At 44.4% G+C, this 11,098-nt stretch overlaps 1 pseudogene; it reads left to right on the top strand.

Annotated features, from left to right (window-relative positions):
• The first annotated feature begins 223 nt into the window (after positions 1 to 223).
• On the top strand, positions 224 to 342 carry LOC112481587 (annotated as a pseudogene).
• Positions 343 to 11,098: the final 10,756 nt, after the last annotated feature.

Genomic DNA, 11,098 nt, shown 5'->3' on the forward strand with positions numbered 1-11,098 from the left:
CTCTCCTCTGAGCCTCAGGTATCTGACCTCATCCTTAGCTCAGAATGTCATACACACCTCATTTTAACGTCCTGTCTTTGAGCCTCTCTGTATGTGCGGTTCCCACGCGTACGTACGCAATTAAATTTGGTTACTCTTTCTTGCTAATCTCTCGTGTCGATTTAATTATTAGACCAGTTGGAAGAACTCAGAAAGGTTCTTCTTCTAAAACAACACCAGTTAAGTCTATGGCCATGACGCCCTGAACAAGCCTGATCCCGTCTGATCTCAAAAGCTAAGCAGGATCAGGCCTGGTTAGTACTTGCATGGGAGACCACCTAGGAAGACCAGGTGCTGTAGGCATAAAAAATAAAATAAGGAATTGTAAACTGACAAGGTCCTTACAATCTGTGAGGTAAACCAAGGGTTGCCTCGTCTAAAAAAAAAAAAAAAAAACAAAACACACATACATACATAAAAATAAAACAACACCATTTAAGACCTTGGCAATGGAGCCCCACTGCTTGATGCTAATTTCAGTCCTGCTGCTAGTTCCCTTCATTTCCTTGAGCGAACAACTTAATCTCCCTGCGCCTCAGCTTCCTCATCTGCACAATGGGATCAGCGTGAGCACCTATTTCAGTGTGGACTGCACGAGTTGCTAATAAGCACAGGACATAAGGGAGGTCTTGTCACGCTGAAAGCACCACAGGAGACAAAACATTATAATGATCATCCCTACTTATTGCCAATCACATCCGACTTTTTAAATTCAGACAATATGGCCACTCTACTCATATTTCCAAAAATCATAATGAAGATTGCATTCATCCATGATGTGACTAATCAAGCCCTGAACTTTCCATTTTTCACACTTCAATAGTATTTATACCTTGATCCACAACAAGGAAGCAGCGATTCACCCTTCCCCAAAGCCCCCCACAGGAGTGACTCTGCAGTACAATGCCCTTGGCTGAGACCCATGAAGACAGAGCCTGGATAAACTCACCTTACGCTCCTGGGAGGAGCCATGTAACACTTGCATCCCCACACTCCAGGGAGGGAGGAAAGTCTAAAGATGATAAAGGAACATTCATAACCATTGCAACTATCATTTATTAAGCACCTAATACACGGCACGCACTGCACGAAGTGCTTTGCGTTCATTATCTCCTGTAATCCTGAGAGGCAGGTGTTAGCCCGGCTTAACTTTATGGCGAGAGGAAGCAAGCTTAGACAAGTGAAGTAGTGAATTGCCTAGGATCACCCAGCAAGGAGCTGGGGATTCCAACCAGGCTCTTTCAGACAAAGGCCCTCTTAGCTTGAAGCTTTCCAAACAGCCCTGTTGAGAAGTTCCTAAATGCTTCTCAACAGGAACGTTGTCAACCAAAATGTAAGTTATACGTTTCCACGGAGTCATTTGCTCCTTTGCCAGCGAATCATCTGAGATACGTCTGATGATGGACCCACGGTTCAGATGAACGCGAGGTCACTGATGTTACTGCCACCCGCTGAGAAGTTAAACTGAAAGCATTGCGACTTCTCGGGGGGGGTTTTAAATTCTGAAAATGGTGCTGGGATCTTATTCCCACTGTTGCCAAGTCAAGAGCTTCAGTCCTAAAAAATACACGGTCATTGAAGAAAGACCCTGGGATGTGCTAGCTTTATGGCAACATGATTGCTGCTTTTGATGCTACTACCTCTGGACAAAAAAAAATGATCCAGTAAATGACTTTTAAAAATTGTAGGTGGGGTGTCTTTGGTAGAGGACCAATCAGAGGGCAGAATCCAAGCTTGTCGTGCAGGCATGGGTGGGTCTCCACTTCCTCCGTGAAGATGGGGAGGAACTGTATCTGGATCTACTGTTTGGGGCACTTAACACGACTGTGTTTCAGATGCTAGTTTTATGGAGCCCATGTCCCACCTGGGAGTCAGCATTTCCTTCTTCCCCAGCCATGCACACCGCTAAGGTGTCTGGGCAGAATGTCCCCCAGCACCCCAAGTCTTATTTTAAGGTGCCTACCTGAATTACCTTTATGGCATTTTTGAGCCTTGAATGTCTGAAACTGGGAGAGGAGACCCCAGATACAGGGGATATATTAACTGGGGCTCTTTTGTGAGGTGAAAATGTATTAATATTTAAGTTACAGAACAGGAAAAGTTACACGGCTTGCAGCGACTGGAACTGTGTCCCCCAAAAAGATGCATCCAAGTCCTAACTCCTGATATCATGAATGTGACTTTTGTGGAACAGTGTCTTCGCAGATGTAATAATCCAATAGATGAGTTCATCCTATTTTTAGGACGGGCCCTAAGTCCAAAGGGTGTCCTTACAAGAGAAAGAAGTGGGTGCTGACACACACACACACACACACACACACGGGAGAAGGCCTTGTTAAAACAGAAGCGGAGACTGGAATTATTTGGACATGAGCCGCAGAACATCTGGAGCCACCAGACGCTGGAAGAGGTAAGGAGGAGCCTCTCTAGAGCCCACAGAGGGAGCGGACCCTGCAGGGCGCGCTCATTGTGCCTTCCTTCTCCCGCAGGCTCTCCCCAGGCAGTGAGAACACAGCCACCAGCAGCAGCTCGGGTCCCACACCCTCCCCACTTAATCCCCCAGGCGCTTCGCCATTCAGTCCAGGTTGGGGCCAATGCCCATCCCTGACCCAATCTCTACAGTCCTGGGCTCACTGAGGTGGTCAGTGTCTCCCTTCTGCACCCTCCTCTGCTACTAAAAAGTGAGAATAGGACCATCGGGGAGATGAGAAGCTGGTCCTTTCTCTCGGGCAGGGGGAGTGTGATCCTGTGATTGATAATAAGAAATATACATTTGATCTTTCTCCCAGATTAGGGCATAGAGCTCCTAAAACCTTCTCAATTCCTTAAGTGATGAGAGCAATAAAGGTGTCTCATGTTAGGTGGATGAGGTTACTTTTGGCCCTCACTGAAGGGTGGTGGCTGGTTGCCTGGAGAACCAACCACGTGACCAGTGGGAGGAAACAAAGGCTGGAGGCTGCAGATAGGAGCGGGGTTGGGGGGCTGCATGGAAAAGGTGAAGGGATTAAGAAGTACAAATTGGCAGTTTCCAAACAGTCACGGGGATGTAAACTAGAGCAGCATAGAGAATACAGTGAATAACATTATTACGAACTAATAACGTGGTATCAGGGGGGTACTAGACTTATTGGGGGGATCATCTTGTAAGTTATATAAATGTCCAACCACTGTGCTGCACACCTGAAACTAATATTGAATGTCATTTAAAAATTAAATGTTTTTTCATCACCAGTGGCCGGTGATTTACTCAATCATGACTATTAATGCAGCCTCCATAAAAACTCCAAAGGTCGGGGTTCACAGGGCTTTTGAGATGGTGAACAGATGGAAGTGCCGGGAGGGTGGCAAGTTCAGAGAGGGCACAGAAGCTCTGCACCCCGTTCCCCCTTCCTGGCCCTGCACATCTCTGCCATCTGGCTGTGCTTAGAATTACATCCTTTGACAAAACCAGTGCCCTAGTAGCTCAAGCGTTTCTCTCAGTTCTGTGAGCTGCTCTAGCAAATTAATTGAACCCATCTATATAGCCAGTCAGAATGATGCACAGGTGGCAACCTAGACTTGAAACTGGCATGTGAAATTCGGGAAGAGGCAGAGTCTTGGCGGGAATGAGCCCCTGACCTGTGGCATCTGACACAGCAGTTTCGGTGTCGGGATTTAGTTGAATTGTAGGACATCCAGCTGGCATTTGGAGAATTGCTTGGCGTGGGGAAAAATACGATGGGAATGGGTTGCTGGAACCGTTACAGGAAAGACAGGTGAAGAGAAGGCAGGAAAGGAGAAAGGCAGGGGTGAGTTTGGATGCAGATGAGAAGAGCCCAGAGGAAAGGATGTAGGGAGGAGGTGGCACCCAAAGAGTCGCTGACCCCCTGGGCTCGAGTGTACTGGGAATTAGTGAGCGAGAAGCCACGCCCTGGCGATCAGCCCCAGAGATGGGATTTTACTCCCGCATCCGCGCTCCTGCGGGGAGAAGTTAGGATCCTTGCGAACTTGAAATGGGCCTTTCTGAAAATCCATTCAAACCTGACAGTTATCAGGTGTATTGAAAACAATCGTTTTTGAGAGATGAAAAACAGAGAAAGCGTACTATGCCCGAGCTCTTTCTCCTCCTCAGAAATGCAGCTTCGCAAAACCTGCCCGTCCCCTAAGCTTAGCAAGCAGAGGTACTTTTAAAATAACGTCTGAAACCCAGTGAATGTTCACAGATGAAAAGGCATGGGCTCCCCAGTCCACGGTATTGTGAAAAGGTGGGTTTTAATTTCCGAAAAGACAAAACCAGGAGAAAAAAAAGAAAATGCATATCTTCGCACACTTAAGAACTATAATATTACTTAGATGGTGAAGTTTTATTCTGAAAAATGACTGTCAATTATGATTAATATTCTCCTTATAATTAATTCAAAATCTTATTAAAATCAAACTTTTATAACTTTACATAGAACCACGCTGCCCATGTCAGGATGGAGAATATGCCTTGCCATTAATTTCACCTGTATCATTTCTCAGTTCTCAAAAAAGGCAATAAAAGATACTCCTTGAAAATCAGCAATGCCAGGCCACCCTCATCTCCATAATGACACAATTTCCAATTCACGCCTCATTTTCATTAATGTTTCTGGCCATAAATTTTTAAGCATATGATAAAAAATTTCTGAAGCGGCATAAAACTAACATGAAGAGGGAGTTCATTAGCATGTGACCCTAATTAGAAATTCCATATTAACTTCCCGTTTCTACTTGTGCATGTCCAATAACAAAAACCTATATTCTGGACCCGCTTTCGCATCTTTTGGAGGGAATATTCCTTTTGGTTGTTTAATTCTCTGGCTTTATTTTTTAAAACGACCCATGTGTTTCCTCTGTTATTTGAATAAGTCAACAGACAATTGTATCACAGAATGCCTTTTGTGTCACAAATTATCCGGAAGAATTGTGAGAAGGTCCTTGCCCAATGCTTTATTAATGATACCAGATCATAAAAAGGCGGGGGGGAGGGGGCGGAAATATGCTGACTCCATCTCTTTTCTAATGTTGGGTGATAAAAATGCTACTTCAGGATTCAGAAGGTTAAGTTCTAATGTGTATTTTGAATAGAGTGTGTTGGAATAATTGCCTCATAAAGCAAAGCATTGCCCGCCTGCTAATGGCTACATAGTGCCATGCTCAGCAAAGACGGCCAAGCTTACTGGAAAAAATGCTGTGCCTCAACTTTTGTAGCCCTCCCATATTAAGTTAACTTTCCCCTCCCCTTGCTTTTTCAAAAAAGGTGTAAAATACAGTCACCCGTTTTGCAGCTCAGTCTTCAAGATCAGTGAAAGCTCAACTCCAAAAACCAGCCCCTCAATGAACCGTGACTTGTCCCCTCCCACACTGTGCTTGGGCTGGTCCTCCATAACCAACAGAATGTGCTGGAAGTGACTCTATGTGACTTCTGAGGCTAAGTCACAAGTCTTGTAGCTTATGCTTGAGTCCCTTGGTCTATGTGCTCTGGGGAAAGCCAGGCACCATGTAAGGGGTCTGACTAATCTGAGACCACCATGCTGCGAGGAAGCCCAAGCTCTCAACACGGAAAGGAGAGGTGTTTGGCCATCCATGAGTTGTCCCAGCTAACCCAGCCCAGATGCCAGACAAGTGAGAAAAAGAGCCAGCATGTACCTCCAGCCCATTCAAACGCTCGGATGACTCCAGCCCCAGCTGCAATCGAGAGACCCCAAGCGAGAACTATCCAGCTGAGTCCACGGGATCATGATAGATGACAAAAAATCTGTTTCAAGCAACTAAACTTAGCAACATTTTGATATGATGCAATAGATAACTGGAACATCATTCAAGGAAGAGTAAGTAGGGAAGGGAGGCTGTGGATTTAAACCACTCATTTCTGCCTCCCACACCTGAGCAGAGGCAAGAGTCCAAATTGCACCCATCTGTCCTTGGTCTTCAATACTACTTTTCCATTCAATTAGAGTCTTTCATATTATCTCTTTGAGAAGTGTATGAGAAGGTGCTGCATGTGGCCTTCTCATGACAAAGACCCGTGTAACTAGAAGGAAATGGAGCCTGTTCATTCCTTCCCTGAGGCCAGGCTTGACACAGAAGGCATTCAATGCCAAAGGACTTGGGGGAATAGTTAATGTAGGAGATGGCAAAGGGGTGGGGGTCACAGTAAGACTTCCTAAACACTCATCACCCACTGTAAAGTCCCACTAATCACAGCAAAGGCCCCTCTCCTCCAGCTCTCCCCAAACTCCACAGGTCCTGCCTCTCTGCAGGCTCTTCTGTGTACAGTCCTCAGCCTTGACCTTGCTTTCTCCATGTGTTCTCTGCCTTAGCCATTTGGTCAGCTCCCTCTGACAACCCCACTTCTGCAGCCCTTACTCAGATTTGCAACACAAAGCGAAGGTAATCAGCTTGATCAAAAAGGTGTCCTCACCCTCACTCAAAAGAGGTGTGGGAGAGAGAAAGATGGCAAATACCATTATTTTTCCCTCCTCTTGTTCTCATAAGAATAGAATATCACACCGAGACACTCACAGAGAAGCAAAAACTGCCCATTGAAAAAGTGAGCCATGAACTGAGCTAATGCCATGAGATTCACATTTTGCTTGAGTATGATCATTCCTTTACCAGTGGGAAATAGAACAAAAATTTCATAATGTTAGTCAGTTAGTGCAGAATGCAGAGGGATGCGTCTGTGTGTATGTGCATGTGTGTGTATGTGCATGCATGTGTGTGTCTGCATGTGTGTGTATGTGCGCGTGTGTATGTGCATGCATGTGTGTGTCTGCATGTGTGTGTGTATGTGCATGCTTATGTGCATGCACTGGGAGAGTTTAAAGATGAAGGCAGGAAAGGATAATTTATCTACAACTTACTATAGCATGCCATAGATTCCCCATATTCAATTTCATTCTTATAACAGCCTTGTAAGGTTGGAATAATTAGCCTTCCCAACTTGATAGACAAGGACACCAGGATTCAGAGAGCAGAGGTGACTTGCCCTAGGTTATACAGCTGGTCAGCAATAGAAATCAGGTTTGAACTCCTTCTATCAGCCTCCGAACTTGGTTCCCAAATCAGGCCAGGCTTCGTGATGCTCTGGAGAGCCTGTTATCTGGATTCAGCCCTATACCTAAAAGTAGGCTTGGGAACCTGCTCTCACAGCAGACTCCCCGGATGAACCAGGCTGATGTCAGAGAACAACCCTAGAAAAGTCATTCCTCTCCGGGCCTCAGTTTCTCCCCCTGCAAAATGAGGTGTTTGTAGGAAGCTGTTCCTAAGGACCTAGGACTATAATTAACATTGTGTGGGGCGGACAAAGAGTGAAGATACTAATGATGTATTATATCTTAACCATCATACTTTTTATTAAAACAAATGTTTCGACAAAATTATGTTATAAACAGAAGTGTGTTCCTGCCTGACAATTTATAGTCATGTAATTTAAAAAATGCCAATCATTAAATGCAAAACAGCGACACGTCTGAGCATGCTGGAACTACTAATAAATGGGGGCATGTTATTGCAAACATAAATCAACTCCTCGGACCTTAAAACGCTGTAAATAAGCAAGTCTCTGTGTCAGAATGGTGCCATGACCAGACTCGCTGCCCTGATTTATTACGTAGCACCTTCATAATCAACACCCCGCTGATCTGCGACTTTCTCTTCTCTTAAATATGTGAGTAACTTTTTGACATCAGAATAAATCGATGCCACTCTATCTAACATCTAACTTCAAAAATGCCTGAAAAGGTGACTGTCAGTTGAGGTGTCATCTGCTATTTTGTGTGGGAGTCTTGTTGACAAAGAAGTTTTATTTCTCTCTTGTCATCATCTGAGGGATATGTGGACTGGGCTTGATCTCTCATCTTGACTTTTGAGTAAGACTTATCAGGTTTGTAAGAATGTAAACACTTTTCTAAGTGACAGGTTACTCTTCTTTCATAAAAGGGATAATAATTACAAGAGGAAAAAACATTCTATAAACAGCTGGCTTTGGCCACCAACATGCAAAGGATGAGTCAGTTAAATCCATCTAGCAATTGTTCTTCTCTCTTGTGAATATTAATCACAAACTGGTTTGAAATCTTGGCGTCCACCTATAAATCTATAAAATTAATCCTCATTCTTTATGTACATAAAAATATATGTGTTGAGTGTGTACGTGTGTGTATAGCATGCTCATGAGGACTCTGTGGTCTCTCTGTTAAAAGTTATTACATTATTCTTGGCAGAGCCTCCTTCAATCGCCTGTCTCAAGGTAGTTCTGATTTATTTCTGTTCTATTTGTTTCAACTCAAGGTTTCATTGAAGAAAGTGTCTCACGGAAAAGAGAAGTCTGAAAGAGCTGGACACAGATAGTCAGCTTAGCAAAGTGTAAAGAAATCATCATGGTTATTTTTGGCCAATTAAAAGAAGCACACACCTTCGTTAATACTGATTGGAAGGTTTTCACAAAACATTTTAACATTTGTGGCTTGGTTTCTCCACCTACAAAATGGAAATAACAAGGCTTGATACACATTGCCAGGCTAAGCGAGGATGTACAGTTCTCTCGGTGAGGCTTTGGGTTTAGTTTTCTTGGTTTAAATTAACTACTTTGTCAAAAGTAGAATTTTACTTTTCCTACATGTAAATGATGAGAGGTTTTTCTGTTTGTTTGTTTGTTTTCCAGACACCTCCTGGGATGAGGAGAGCATCACCTTCGGATTGCTTTTCTAGAACCAGGAATTGACAGATGGGAAAACAAAGGTTCTGCTCTTTCCTGTGAAGACGGCAGGAAAGGCTTTCTCTATCAGAGGCGCCATGTTGACGATGGCCCTGTGCTCTGCACAGGACGTCTGGGGCAACGTTCAGTGAGGCACTCGGCAATAGTTTCTAGAAAGTTAAAAGTACGTGCCCGTGATCAATCACACGTGGAAGGATTGTCTTGTTCAGCAGCGGCCACGGTATTTCCCTCCCACGTCCTCTTCCATAATATTGCCCCTCCCCCATCAAGAGGTGGTATCTGCAGCACCTTGAATGTGGGTGAACCTGTTTCTGCCCGCTGAATCTATGTGGTGGAAGCAATGCCATGTGTAAAATGTCTTGCTACCATGACAGAGAGATCTGAGTAGTTCCAGCTGTTCCAACCCCGATATAGATTGAATGTTTGTGGTTCTCCACCTCCCTGCAAAAAAATTCATATATTGAAACCTAATCCTCAGTGTGATGGTTTTGGGAGGCAGGGCCTTTGGGAGGTGATGAGGTCAGGAGGGTGGAGCTCCCATGAATGGGATTAGCACGCTTATAAGAGAGACCCCCACAGAGGTTCCTTGCTCCTTCCACTATGTGAGGACACAGTGAGAAGTACCCCATCTATGAACCAGGTAGCGAACCAGGCATTATGAACCAGACTCTGAATCTGCTGGCACCTTGATCTTGGGACTTTCCAGCCTCCCGAACTGTGAGAAATAAATTTCTGTCGTGTATAAGCTACCCAGTTTGTGGTATTTTTATTGTAGCAGCCCAAATAGATTAAAACAAGCTCCTATTCTCTGAGTCTATCCAGCCCAGAAATGTAAGGAAACCTTCAAAACAACCCCAGACCCAGCTACCCTCTTTGGAACCACAGGAGAAGTTTTGAAGAAGAACTGCCTACCTGACGTGACCTCAATAGCCAGATTTTTGAACAAAAATAAGTAAATGTTCTCATTTTAAGCCACTATTTTAAGCTAGTCTGTTATCTGGAACACCTTGCAATCATAATGAAAGATCACCCCAGTTTCCAGGCTACGAGCAGCTGAGCCGGACACTTCAGAAAGATGAGCAACTCTACTATGCTTCATTTATTGTCTCAGCTTCTCTCTACCGAGTTAAATGAAAAAGGTGAGCTAGGTAGTAGACCCACTGACATCTGTTGTGACAGAGACCTTCTGTCCCAGGATTAAGTGAAAGTCATCTACCCACGTTTTGTGGTTCCATGTCTCTTTCCTTCCCTAGACAACAGCAGCTTCCCAGGGTAGTTGTCCTAAGCCAGCCTCTTTTTTCGTTCCTCAACTCAGTCTGCCCTTTGCTTCTTTCTGCATCTTTGGGAGAGATTTAGAGCTTCTATATAAGACACATAGCACCTGGATATGTACTGTATTATCTTAATATTAGAGGAAAACATCTCCTAATTCACATACAATTTCCGAGCCAAGGGAAGAATTGCCAAATGCATTTTCTGTTTGTTCAGCTTCAATCCAATCAAGTCATCAAGCATTTATTGAACATCTACTCGCTGCCAGACTCTGCGGACACCAAGCTCCTGAGTCATTATTCTTGTTCTCAGGATGCATATGGTATAGTGAGTACGGAGCAGTAGGTGGGGGTGGGGGGGGAGGCAGGGGGACAGACATCTAAACAAATAACTGTAATTCGATGGAATGATACAACGGATGTGATGCAGAGGAGCATGTAGTGTTCTTAAAGATGGGTGTATAGGGAATACTCTATCAAAAACCAGACCTAGCTTTATAAGAGGAAGAGTTCAGCAAGCAGAGTTGGTGAGAATGGAGTTCCTTCCAGGTGCAGCTTGAGCACAGATGGGAGAATGAAGAAGTTGGAGAAATCTGTGTTATGAACTGTATTGTGTGTCCCCTCAAAACTCATGTGTTGAAGCCCTAACTCCTGACGTGGTTGTATTTGGAGATTGGACCTTGAAGCAGATAATTAAGGTTAAGTGAAGTCATAACGGTGGGGCCCTGATCCCATAGGACCAGTGTCCTTGTGAAAAGAGGAAGAGACACCAGGGCTGGGTGTGTACAGAGAAAAGGCCAAGTGAGGACATAGCAGGAAGGCGGTCCATTCACATACGGAAGATTTCCTCTCCCCTCACATCTCTTTCAGCTTTATTTAAGCACATCCCTACATCCTTCCTGAGAACATATGTTCCCAGCTGGTTGAAATAAGGCCAGTTGAAGACAGAAGCTCCATGCTCCCATCTGTTCCTTCTCTTAGGGAACCAGTGAGAGTGATTAAGATTCAAAAGGCTCAGGTTGCAAACTCGCACCCAGCTGTCTTTATAATCTTATCTTTTAGA

The sequence above is a fragment of the Pteropus alecto genome, unplaced genomic scaffold, assembly GCF_000325575.1.
Source record: "Pteropus alecto unplaced genomic scaffold, ASM32557v1 scaffold44, whole genome shotgun sequence".
Lineage (NCBI taxonomy): Eukaryota > Metazoa > Chordata > Mammalia > Chiroptera > Pteropodidae > Pteropus > Pteropus alecto.